The 13,856-nt window shown below is 47.4% G+C and overlaps 1 pseudogene; it reads left to right on the top strand.

Annotated features, from left to right (window-relative positions):
- LOC106590047 (ribonuclease 3-like) overlaps positions 1 to 13,856 on the top strand; it is a 160,488-nt pseudogene that overhangs the window by 64,661 nt on the left and 81,971 nt on the right.

The raw sequence follows: 13,856 nt of genomic DNA, 5'->3' as shown, positions 1-13,856 counted from the left end.
CCCAGTTATAGCTTGAGGAGTGATCCTGTAGCTAAAGAAGAATCTGGACTCCTTTGTTTCAATACTGTCCCCTTGCATCTTCCTCATCCCCTACAAGGTCTAAACCCACGTTCTACTAATCCATTTGAAGATGGGTGAAAAGGGGCCGATGTCACATGCAGAATTCCATTTTGTTTCATGAAACTTGTGAATTCAGTGCTGGTAAAACAAGTAGCATTGTCGCTAACCAACATTTGAGGCAATCCCATGACACTGAAGCTTTGTCTCAACTTCTCAATCGTAGCGTGGGATGTCGACGTGTTCATGGGGTAAACGTCCATCCACTTTGAATGAGAATCAATCAGCACAAGGAACATTTTCCCTAGGAAGGGTCCAGGGTAGTCCACATGTAGTTGTGTCCATGGTTTTTCCGGCCATTCCCATGGATGTAATGGCTCGGTGGGGGGTGACTTCCTATTACTCTGACAATCTGCCCACAGGCTAACCTCATTATCCACATCCTGGCCCATCTTTGGCCACCAGACATATGACCTCACTAAGCCTTTCATTCTCGACATACCTGGATGCGACTGGTGCAACAACTTCAGTAGCATACCCCGCCCTTGTGGTGGGATAACTACTCTTGAACCCCACAGAACACACCCATCTCGAACACTCAAGGCCAAGCGATGAGTGCAGTAAGGCATGATCATGGCGCTCGGCATCCACCTTATGACCTAGGTTCTGCACTTTATCAGCTAACAGTGTATAGTTGCTCCTCTTCAGCCGGAGACCGGCCTCTTCCATCCCCCTCAAAGCTTCACCCAAGATTCTGAGATGTTCCTCCTTCGTGACTCCCATGACAAGAATGTTGTCGAGGTAAACTGCTACCTTGGGTATGCCCTGCAGAACTCCCTCCGTGGTTCTTTGGAAGATAGCTGGTGCGGAAGACAACCCGAAAGGTAAGCATTTATAGGTAAAAATTCCTTTGTGGGTGTTTATGGTCAGGTACTTCTGTGGCTCTTCATCCATTAGCACTTGCTGATATGCGTGACTCATGTCCAGTTTTGTGAACTGTTGCCCTCTGGTGAACGTTGAAAGCAAATCCTCCACTTTGAGTATAGGGTGCTGCTCCAGTGATGAAGCTCTATTTACAGTCAGCTTGTAGTCACCGCATAATCTGATTGAACCATCTGGTTTGAGTATGGGAACAACTTCACAGGAATAATTATATCCTCTGCTAAGAGTCTGTCACATCCACTTTTGGCTTCATGGTATATGGAACTGATCTTGGCCTATAGAATCTGGGAGTAGCATCTGCAGCAATATAAATGATAGCTTGAACCCCTTTTAATGTCCCTAGCTCTTCTTTGAAAACACACTCGTACTTTGAAAGCACCTGCTGCAGTGTCACTGTCTCTGGGGTGACATGTTTGATTTCATCCCAGTTCAATTGTATTTCTTCCAAACACCCTCTCCCTAGTAAGCTGGGGCCAGTACCGTCCACTATTAAGATAGAAAAGTCTGCCTTTTGTCCTTGATATTTTACTTGAACATCAGCAACTCCAATCACAGTGATCTTCTCCGCTGTGTTCGTTTCGAGTTTAATGGGGGTGTCTCTCAGTGTAGGCACTTCAACTTCTTTCCACTTCTCATTGAATTGGGACATGTTCATCAGCGTGACACTACATCCTTTGTCTATTTCAAACGGTACCTTAGGTCCATTTATTCCCATTTCCACAATGAAAGGCTTCACCTTTTTCATACTCACCCCCTGTATACTGTACATTGAGAATGCTTGCTCTGTGTCTATGCACTCACTTTCACTTTCTATCACTTGATTTGAGCGGTAGCTAAAGCATTGTGAAGTACTTGTTTTTCTTTTGTCCGTTTTCTTTTCTGTAGCCCGTGGCTTTTTCTTATTGCGGCACGCCCTCGCAATGTGTCCTATTATCCCACAGGCATAACACTTTTCATGTTTGAACTTACAGTCAAACACTGTGTGTTTGCCTTTGCAACGATAAGTCTCTATTGGCTGCTGCCCCGCGGCTTTCCCCTCTTTGAAATTCAGAGCGCCTAGAGCTACTTGTCTTTACTGTATGGCACGCAGTTGCGCCACTTGCCTGCAAATCCAGTGCATTTCTATTCGCGGACTCCATGGCCTGGGCCAGTTTGAGTGCATTCTCAAACGTGAGACTAGGCTCTGACAACAAGCGTATTTGTATCCTGTCATCATTATGCCCACACATTATCGCATTTGCGATAATGTATTCCCATAGTTACAGTCCAATGCTAGTTTTCTCAACTCAGCCACATATTCCCCCACTGATTCGGTAGGTTTCTCATGCGTCAATCAAACTTGAGTCATTGCACTGTTTCAATGGGTTTGAAGTGATCTTTTAATAGTTCGACTAGATCTATGAATGACTTATCCTGGCTTCTGGGCTCAACAGGTTTCTCATTAAGCTGTATGTCTATGCACCGACAATGCTTATGAGTTTGGATTTCTATCAGGTATGAAGGTAAGACCCAAATGCAGACCACGTCGATTAAACTATAGTTTAATATTCCAACAGGGGCAGGCAATAGACAGGTCAAGGCAAGCAGGAGTCAGTAAACCAGAGGTGGTGCAACAGTGCCGGGTGGCAGGCAGGCAGTGTCAGGGTAAGGCAGAAGTTGGTAATCCAGAAGGGGCCAAAGGTACAGATTGGTAGGCAGGATCAGGGGCATGGGCAGGCATAATAGTCAGACAGGTGGGCTCTGACAGGCAGGGGTCAAAGCCAAGAGGGCAAGAAAAGAGAGACTGGATAAAGCAGGAGCTGAGACACAAAATACTGCTTGACTTGAACAAACAAGATGAACTTGAAACAGAAAAATAACACAGGTACAAATACACGGGGTAATGGGGAAGATGGGCAACACCTGGAGGGGGGAGACAAAGGTCTGTGAGAGATGGGTTTGACACTGGACACATGAAAGGTGGGATGTATACGAAGGGTACGGGCAACAGAAGGCGTACAGAAGAGGGACTAATGATCTTGGAGATGGGGAACGGTCTGATAAACTGGGGAGAAGATTGCGGGATTCCACACGGAGAGGCAGATCCCAGGTAAATAGCCATATCTTCTGCCCGAGACGATACCGGGAAGCCGGGGTCCGATGGCGATCCGCTTGTTGTCGATACCTGGAGGTAGTCTTGAGGAGGGCCGACCGGGCTCTTCTCCAGGTTCGACGACAGTGGCGGACAAACATCTGGGCAGAAGGTATGCCGACCTCTTCCTGCTCAGGGAAGAGCGGGGGCTGATACCCCAGGGAACACTCAAACGGTGATAGACCCGTGGCAGAGGAAGGAAGGGTGTTGCAGGCATATTCCACCCACACCAGCTGCTGGCTCCAGGTTGTGGGGTTGGCGGAGACCAGGCAGTGCAGGGTGGTCTCGAGGTCTTGTTTGGCGCACTCCAACTGGTCTTTAGAGTAGGGGTGGTACCCAGAGGACAGGCTGGCCGGCGACCCAATGAGCGTGTAGAATGACTTCCAGAACTGGGACAAGGGCCGCGGGCCGCGAACCACGGGCAGTCCACAGGTAGTCCATGGATCCGGAAGACGTGCTGCACCATGAGCTGGGCCATCTCCTTGGCAGAGGGTAACTTGGGGAGCGGAATGAAGTGGACTGCCTTGGAAAAGCGATCCACCACGGTTAGGATGGCGGTGTTGCCATTAGACAGGGGGAGACCTGTGACAAAGTCTAGGGAGATGTGAGACCAGGGGCGATGAGGGACGAGCAGAGGTTGGAGGAGGCCAGCCGGAGCTTGTCAGTGCTTGTCGAGGGTTCTTATTCCGTGCACAGACCATGCAGGTGATCGACAAAGGTGGCGACGTCCGGAACCATGGTAGGCCCCCAAAAGCATTGTCACAGAAAGGCCAGGGTCCGCCGGGAGCCCGGGTGGCAGGCAAGCCTGGAGGAATGGGCCCACTCCAGGACCGCGGAATGGATAGCATCAGGCACGAACCTCCGGTTATGTGGCCCCCCCAGGGTTTGGCTGAAACCGCTGCGCCTCCCAGACCTGTTTCCCTACACCCCAGCAGAGTGTCGTTGCCAGGCATGAGGTGGGAAGGATGGTCTCAAGCTTCGGGGTGGTAGCCGTGGGGTTATAGTGGCGAGAAAGGGCATCTGGCTTGACATTCTCGGACCCTGGCTGGTAGAAGAGGGAGAAATTGAACCGTATAAATGGCAGAGCCCATCTCGCCTGCCTAGAGTTCATGCGCTTGGCAGTGCGGAGATACTCCAGGTTTTTGTGGTCGGTCCACACAATGAACGGATATTCCGCCCCTTCGAGCAAGTGCATCCATTCCTCCAATGCCATCTTCACCGTGAGGAGCCCCCGATTCCCCACATCGTAATTCCTCTCTGTGGTGGTGAGACGGTGGGAGAAGAATGTGCAGGGATGCAGCTTAAGGTCCAGGGCAGAACTTTGGGACAGAACAGCCCCACTCCGACGCCCGAAGCATTGGCCTCCACCACAAACTGACGGGAAGGGTCCAGATGAACCAGGATTGGAGCCGTGGTGAAGTGGTGTTTAAGGTCCCTGGATGACCGATTCGCGGTCGTGGACCATGTGAATGCAACCTTGGTGAGGTGAGGGCAGACGGGGGAGGCCAGAGTGCTATAACCCTGGATAAAATGGCGATAAATGTTAGCGAACCCTAGGAAGCGTTGCAGCGGCACACTGGACGTAGGCTGAGGCCAATCCACCACCACTTTCACCTTGATGCTCCCGGCAGAGATGATGTAGCCCAGAAAGGAAATGGTGGAGCAATGGAATTCACACTTTTCTGCCTTTACGAACAACTGGTTCTCCAGAAGGTCTGCCGGACACGGAGCACATGTTCTTGGGGGGAGCGGGAGAAGACGAGGATGTCATCAATGTAGACGAAGACGAACCGGTACAGCATGTTGTGGAGAACATCATTCACCAGAGCCTGGAACACAGCAGGGGCATTGGTGAGGCTAAAGGACATGACCAGATATTCATAGTGGCCGCTGGCCGTGTTGGTGGTCTTCCATTCGTCCCCCTCTTGTATCCGCACCAGGTGGTTGACATTACGTAGACCCAGCTTGGAGAACACAGTGGCCCCCTGGAGTAGCTCGAAGGCCGAGGAAATTAGTGGTAGTGGATAACGGTTCTTTACAGTGATGTATTGAGTCCCCGGTGGTCAATGCACGGGCGCAGGGTCTTGTCAATCTTCTCCACTAAGAAGAACCCTGCACAAGCAGGAAGAAGAGGGACAGATAAATCCAGCAGCTAGGGAGTACCCAATGTAGTCCTTGATAACCTTGGTTTCAGGTCCCAACAGCGAGTACAGATGCCCCCGGGGAGGCGTGGTGCTAGGGAGAAGGTCAATCTCGCAGTCATAGGTGTGGTGCGGTGGAAGGGAAATGGCCCGGGCCTTGCTGAACACCTTTCGGAGATCTTGGTACTGGAATGGCGTAGTGGTCCGGAACCCAGGATGACGTCCCAGGGCAGGTTGTGCCACCTTCAGACAATGGGTATGGCAGAACAGACTCCAGCCCATGATGGCACCCGTAGACCAGTTGATGAGTGGGTTGTGTCACTGGAGCCAGGAGAATCCCAAAACCACGGGGATCTGGGGAACGTGATGAGCAGGAACTGAATGGTCTCGCTGTGATTCCCTGACACACGTAGGTTGATGGGAGTGGTGTTATGGGTGACCCGACCTATAGAGCACCCTTCTAACGCTCTAACATCCATGGGAATGGAGAGGGACTGAGTGGGGATGTTCAGCTCGGAAGCCAGTGTGCGTCCGAACAGCTCTCATCGGCCCCAGAGCCATTGCGGACAAGGAGAGATTTGGACTGGTTTCCCCACAGCAGAATGACATGAAAAGGGGTACAAGTAAGGGAAACAGAAAAGTTCCTCATATGGCCCACCAGAGTTCTCGCTCTTACTGGTGAGCCTGGTCTTTTACCGGGCACGAGGACACAAAATGACCAAAAGTCCCACAATCCAGACAGCTCCTTGTGCTGATCCGGTGTTGCCATTCCGCTAGCGACAGCACAACCCTGCCTAATTGCATGGGCTTGGGAAACAGTGCCTTGGCCCTCCTCTGTGATTCTCGAGGAAGCTCGAAATATCTCGGGAGCTCTCAGCCACGGGTCTTCCAGGATGACTCGGAGGCGAAGTGGAATCCCTGGACGTGCGAGTGAAATTGAATTTCCTCTCCATCCGTCGTTCCCGCAATCGCTCATCAATGCGGATGGTCAAAGCGATGAGGGAGTCAAAATATGTGGGTAACTCCCGAGCCGCAAGCTCGTCCTTGACCACCTCCGAGATGCCGTGCAGGAACATGTCAAACAGTGCTTCCGGATTCCACGCACTCTCCGCTGCCAACGTACGGAAATCCACCGCATAGTCGGCCACATTGTGGGCATCCTGCCGGAGCTTGATTAGCTTCCGGGCAGCTTCTCTCCTGAAGAACGGGGCATCAAAGACCTTCCTCACCTCTCCCATGAACCTCTCCAGGCTCACGCATATGGCAGGCTGCTGTTCCCATACAGTGGTAGCCCAGGTGAGAGCCCTTCCAGACATCAGTGTGATGAGGTAGGCTATTTTGCAGCGGTCCGAGGGGAAGGAGGAGGGCTGAAGCTCGAAAATGAGGGCACACTGAGCTAGAAATGCCCGACAGGTGCTCGGCTCTCCATTAAAGCGTTCTGGAGGAGGTAACCGGGACTCCCGGGCAGGCTGCCCTCCAGACGACCCATGGAATTGCTCCAGCAGCAAGTCCAACGCCCGGTCATGGCCCTCAGCCAACATTTGGACCCCTCCATCACCCCAAAAAGCAATTCCTCGTGCCAACCAATGGAGGCTCCTTGGGAGGAGATGGTGTTGCGCAGCTGGTCCGGGTCTGCTGGGTCAGTCATGGCCAGTTTGTACTATCAGGTATGAAGGTAAGGCCCAGATGCAGACCACATCAAATAAACAATAGTTAAATATTCCAACAGGGGCAGGCAATAGACAGGTCAAGGCAGGCAGGGGTCAGTAAACCAGAGGTGGGGGAACAGTACCGGGTGGCAGGCAGGCTCTGAGTCAGGGTAAGGCAGAGGTTGGCAATCCAAAGGGGGGCAAAGGTACAGGTCGGCAGGCAGGCTCAGGGGCAGGCAGAGTGGTCAGGACAGGCAAGGGTCAAAACCAGGAGGGTGAGAAAAGAGACTGGAAAAAGCTGGAGTTGAGACACAAAACACTGACTGACTTAAGTATAAGTATAGACACTTACCACGCTGCGTATTGGTCCGATGATTTCTCCTCGACAGACGACGAACTTTATGACAGGGACCTTATATAGACAGGTGTGGGCCTTTCCAAATCATGTCCAATCAATTGTAGAAACCTCTCAAGGATGATCAATGGAACATTTTGAGTCTAAATACTTATGTAAATAAGGTTTTTCAGATATTTTTATTTTATTTCATTTGCAAAAAAAATCAAAACTGTTTTTGCATTGTCATTATGGGGCATTGTGTGTAGATTGATGAGGGGGAAAAAAACATTTAATTTATAAATCCTCTTACCGCTCCGATCCCGTTAGCGGGATCAACAGCCAGTGAAAAATCAGAGCGCCATATTCAAAACCAAATCTAAGAATTTCTATTTCTCAAACATAGGACTATTTTACACCATTTTATAGATACACTTCTCCTGAATCGAACCACGTTGTCCGATTTCAAAAAGGCTTTACAGAAAAAGCAAAACATTAGAGTATGTTAGGAGAGTACATCGACAAAAATAACCGCACAGCCATTTTCCAAGCAACTAGCATGCATCACAAATACCCAAAACACAGCTAAATGAAGCACTAACCTTTGACGATATTCATCAGATGACACTCCTAGGACATCATGTTACACAATACATGCATTTTTTGTTCGATAAAGTTCATATTTATATATAAAAACAGCATTTTACATCGGCGTGTGACGTTCAGAAAATATTTTCCCTCAAATACTGCCGGTGGATCAGCGCCACAATTTACAAAAATACTTGTCATAAACGTTGATACAAAATTCAACTGTCATTCAAAGAATTATAGATGAACATCTCCTTTATGCAAACGCTATGAAAGATTTCAAAAAAGCTTCACGAGGAAAGCACTCTTTGCAATAATCTGACTACTGAGCTCAGAAAAATACACTAGGCTATACAGATAGCCGCCATCTTGGAGTCATCTAAAATCATAAATTGCATTAGTAATATTCCCTTACCTTTGATGATCTTCATCAGAAGGCACTTCCAGGATATCCAAGGTCCACAACAAATGTTGTTTTGTTCGATAAAGTCCATAATTTATGTCCAAATAACTCCTTGTTGTTTGCGCGTTCAGTAAGCTACTCGAAATGTAGGAAGCGTGCGGACGATGTCACGACGAAAAGTTAAAAAAGTTGTATTTACGTTCGTTCAATCGTCAAACCTTGTAAAACATCAATCTTTAGGGCCTTCAGAACGTGAAGATTCAGTAATATTTCAACCGGACGGTTCCTGTGTCTTGAAAAACGTTTTGGAACAGAGAATCCACCCTCATGAACGTGCGCCAAGAAGTGAAGTCATTCCCTGCCTCAACAACTTCCCCTCCTTCTCATTCAGTCTCTGTTCATCGTAGACGCTTCAAACAACTTTGTAAAGACTGTTGACATCTAGTGGAAGCCGTAGGACAATTATTACTACGTCACTGTGTATTCAATAGGAAACGGCTTGAAGAGAGCCCATGCATCCAGATTTCCACTTCCTGGTAGGATTTCTCTCAGGTTATTGCTTGCCATATGAGTTCTGTTATACTCACAGACACCATTCAAACGGTTTTAGAAACTTCAGAGTGTTTTCTATCCACATCTACTAATAATATGCATATCCTAGCTTCTGAGTTTGAGTAGGAGGCAGTTTATATGGGCACATATTTTTTCCGAAATTGTCAATACTGCCCCCTATCCTTAAGTAGCTGTAAGAGGATTTATACATTGTAGAAAAAGGCTGTAATGTAACAATCTGGAAAAAGTCAAGGGGTCTGAATACTTTCCAAATGCACTATATACAGGTTCAATCAGTTCCAGTACCATATTTACAATGTGCTTGGATACTGGAGTGATATACAGTACCAGTCAAAAGTTTGGACACACCTACTCATTATTTTTGTTAGGCATAATTATTATTTTTCATAAGGTGGAACGTATACAAGTCTCTATAACAGTTGAAAACTCCCTGATGGAGGTAGAAGGGTTGGCATTTGACAATTAGGTATTGCAATTTGGGTGAACTCCCTCATGGAGGTAGAAGAATCGGCATTTGACCATCAGGTATTCCAAGACGGGTGAATAATGGGCCGACACTTCCACCACACCTGAGTCATTATACCAGTTGTTGTTGATTAAGAGGCAAACCCCTCCCCTCTCAATTTTCCCTGACTCCACTGTCCTGTCCGTATAGTGAATGGGGAATCCATGGAGTTGGATAGCAATGGGAGTTATCTTGTCCGAGACCCATGTTTCAGAAATGCAGAGAATATTGCAGTTTCGAGAGTCCTGTTGGTAGCAAATCCGCGATTGGAGGTCATCTATCTTATAATCAAGTGATTTGCCAGTAGAATGGAGTGAAGAGGTTGCCGGTTTTCCCTTTGTCTTAATCTCGCCAGGATCCCCCCCTCTTGCTTCTGTAATGACAGCATTTCCACTTGGGTAGGCTGAAAATTGGGTCGGAATTACAGAAAGAGCCCAGGGCAGATGAGTCGAACTTGAAGCCACATTTGAGGTAAGTAACTGCTGATCTGATAGTCAGAAGTTCCTGTCGGTTGTAAGAAATTAAGGCAGATTTTGTAAAAAGTAAAGTAAAAATAAACTACAAAAGACTCACAAATAATCAGTTGGCTAGGAGCTTGCAAAAAGGCGGAAATCCAGTACGACGCCATCTTATATACACTGAGTACACCAGACATTAGGAACACCTTCCTAATATTGAGTTGCACCCCCCCTTTTGCCCTTAGAACAGCCTTAATTTGTCTGGTCATGGACTCCAATGCTTCCCTCAGTTGTGTGAAGTTGGCTGGATGTTCTTTGGGTGGTGGACCATTATAAAAACACACGGGAAACTGTTTAGCATGAAAAGCCCAGCATCGTTGCAGTTCTTGACACAAACCGGTGCGCCTGGCACCTACTACCATACCCCATTCAAAGACACTTGAATGTTTTTGCCTTGCCCATTCACCCTCGTCTGTCTGCCGATCGTTCAGTGCGCTGTGTTTTAGGGACCACCCGCTCTAGATGTCTGACTGCCAAAAAATGTCACGATTCTACATGTAAAATTGGTGTGCACTCGGTTCGCAAATAAACATTGATGTGCTAGGTACTCTCAGCAAACAAATGCTATTGATGTGTCTGAACCCTTAGAAGTATCTACAGACTGATCTACTCACTTAGTTGCAGGTTGTTTAGGTTTCTGGTGTGCTTCTTCTGCTGGTTGTTGGTTTGCTAGAGAGTTTTCTGGGTAGTCCGATGCAATAAGAATCCTAATAGTTGTCAAAAATCCAAGGTTGTAGGTTTGAAGTTTTGGATTAATGGTTGTGTTGTAGAAGGTTGTTTTATGTGTGAGTCCTTGTAAAACAATCCAGGTTTATCCAACTCTAATTCAGGTTTGAGGTTATTCAGGAACTCATGTGCCCCCGACTTAACCCCCTCTCTCTCTATCTCTAGCTCTCTCTCTATTTCCCTTATACCCCTCTCTCTCCCTCTCATTGAGTCTTCCTTCCTCTCTAAAACATTCCCAGTTTAGAGTAACAGGCCGAGGGCACGCTGGCTGTCATTTCATCCTGTTTTACACACATTTCCTGTAAAACAGATACAGTATCACACAGCAGCTCCCACTGTAAAATGCATGTAGTTCTGTCCTTGAGCTGTTCTTGTCTAATGATATGCTGTATTATGTCATTCTGTATTATGTTTTGTGTGGACCCCAGGAAGAGTAGCTGCTGCTTTTGCAACAGCTAATCCTAATAAAATACCAAATACCAAATAGCCACTCACTCACTCACTCACTCACTCACTCACTCACTCACTCACTCACTCACTCACTCACTCACTCACTCACTCACTCACTCACTCACTCACTCACTCACTCACTCACTCACTCACTCACACAGACTCACACAGACTCACTCACTCACTCACTCACTCACTCACTCACTCACTCACTCACTCACTCACTCACTCACTCACTCACTCACTCACTCACTCACTCACTGTCTCACTCCATCACTCACACAGACTCACTCACTCAGACTCCATCACTCCATCACTCACACAGACTCACTCACTCACTCACACAGACTCACTCACTCACTCACACAGACTCACTCACTCACTCACTCACTCAGACTCACTCACTCACTCACTTACTCACAGACATACACACACACACACACTCAAACATCCCTGAGAACAAGTTGCTTTTCTTCTTTAGATGTGTCTTCCATTTCGGAACGTATTATTTTTATGCATATCTCTGATCTTTCCTGTACCTTCTCTTATTCACATAGAATTCAGATGCGTTTCTCGGCTCTTTAATTTGTCCTTTTGTAAGAAGAGAGATAAAATCTGACATGCATCTACATCTATATTTGAAGAGCGTAGCGAAGAGTGGATGGTTTTAAGTGGTTGTTGGATGTGTTTCATGACCCTTATTTTATTTGTTTATGTGCCGTGGTGACCTTTAAACCAAGGCTATGCAGGAAGCAATCGGAAGCGGCAGATAATCTCCTACTTTGCATAGACCGACTGACTCTCCTGTCTCACTGTGGTACAAACGCACGCACCCACATGCAATGTCTATATCTGCTTGCCCTGAGGCAGGGCCACTCTTTGGAGGGGAGCGGGGAAGGGAGAGGAGGGAAAGAATGGAGGGAGGAAGGGAGAGAGAGAGAGAGAGATGGAAAGGCAAAGCGGCATCTGTAATGCAAATGGACGCCTGCAACCCTGCATTATTCAAAGTGTTCAATGGAAAATTGAGCTTTTTTGATCTCTTGTCATTAACTTCCTGGCAGAGTGGTCCATTCGCATTTGGGTTATTTTGGCCCAGTTCGCCTTTACATTCGCCTGTGTCTTCATTTTCTCTCCTTTCTCTCTCTTTACCTCTTGTAATGTAAACAAAATACTTTCTCCCTCAGCCTTTTCGATGGGGCTGCCGCAAGCTTTCTCTCCCCCTCCCTCCCTCCATCCTCCACTCCTCTCTTTGAGGTCATGACTGATAAGCCCTCTCGTCTTCTTTCCTTCCTTCCATCCTATTGAACCATTTGAAAAGAGGAAAGAATTGAAAGAGAAGAAGAAAGGAGCTACTTTCTGTTTTATGGCCCTAATTTCCTTGTGTATTTGATCTGTGGATTATAGTGTGCCAGCAGCCACCAGGCACTGCCACGATGCAGATGGTGGATCATTATGAGTTTCTCTCCCTCCCTCCCTCCCTCCCTCCCTCCCTCCCTCCCTCCCTCCCTCCCTCCCTCCCTCCCTCCCTCCCTCCCTCCCTCCGTCTGTCTGTCTGTCTCTCTCTCTCTCTCTGTTCAGCCTCAACGCTCTTCAATCTTAACACTCTTCCTATTAAGAGAGCAGAGAAAAGGATTATGTTTCACTCGTCTGAATGTCAGATTTGCACAATGCAGAGACGGTGAATTTATTGAGCGAGCACAGCTCCATTGTTAATTGCTGTGGATGGTAGCAATGGAGGGATAGTTATCTCTGTTTGGTTCCTCTCTCTCACTCTCACTATTTTTCTCTCCCTTTTTTTATTTCTCTCACTCTCTCTCCTTTGTTTCCCTCAACCCCTTTTAGTTTGGAAAAGTTAAGATGTTTGATGTTGGAATGCAATCAGCAGTTTCGGTGCAGCGACGACAAATTTTCATTTATTTTCTTGTTCCGTTTATTTTGTCATTAATGTGCCTGCACAGTTTTGCATGTCGTTTGGTTGGGCTTCCAGGCCAGAGTAAAGCGGAGAGGAGGAGAGAGGGAAAAACTGCTTTATTTGTATTTGATGGATTAGAGCCTGAGCTTTTTTGAATAATTCATTTGAAGTTATTAATGTGACTGTCACATATTTTGAGCTCTGGACCCTGTTTATCAGAAGGGCGTCTCAGTATTTCAATGTTTTTCCCTAAAGAGAACTGTAGCGTGCAGCAGCACAGAAGCATGTCTGCCTATACAGACGCTCTGGATAAGAGCCACGGCTAAATTACTAATGTAAATGTAGCTCCTGCCTTTCCCTAAATCTGACGCAAAGACAACAGGCACATTATAGTCGTTAATGACATGAATGGCCCTGACCTGGATCACAAATTGCACCAAATTCCCTTTATAGTGCATTGCTTTTGAACAGAGCCCTATGGGGCCCTATTCCCTACTTTAAAGGGAATAGGGTGCCATTTTTTATGCATAATTAATCTATGTGTTCTGGCTTCAGTAACTTCCTGGGTATGAATCTGAAGCTGTACAGTTGCTGTATGGGTTGTTCTGGCCAGGTCATGACATAAGTCAAGGTTACTTTCCGGTAATTACTGACTCGGTTGGGGGGGGGGGCTGCTGAGGACTTGAGATGCATCTGCTGCCTGGGTCTCCGATTGTGGCCGCATCCCAAATAGTATTCTATTCCCTACATAGTGTACTACTTTTGACAAAAGTTTCTCTCTCTGTGTCTCTATCTCTGTGTTTATGTCTGTATCTCTCTCTGTTTCGGTTGGCAGGTAGTGTAAGTTGTAGAAGGCAGCAGCCAGGCTGGTTAGCCTGACGATGGATGGAGCTGACTTGACTGGCTCCATCTAATGATCACTGCATG

Source organism: Salmo salar, chromosome ssa29 (assembly GCF_905237065.1).
Source record: "Salmo salar chromosome ssa29, Ssal_v3.1, whole genome shotgun sequence".
Taxonomy (NCBI): domain Eukaryota; kingdom Metazoa; phylum Chordata; class Actinopteri; order Salmoniformes; family Salmonidae; genus Salmo; species Salmo salar.
Note: the sequence above shows the minus strand (reverse complement) of the source record. Positions and strands in the feature narration are given on the sequence as shown.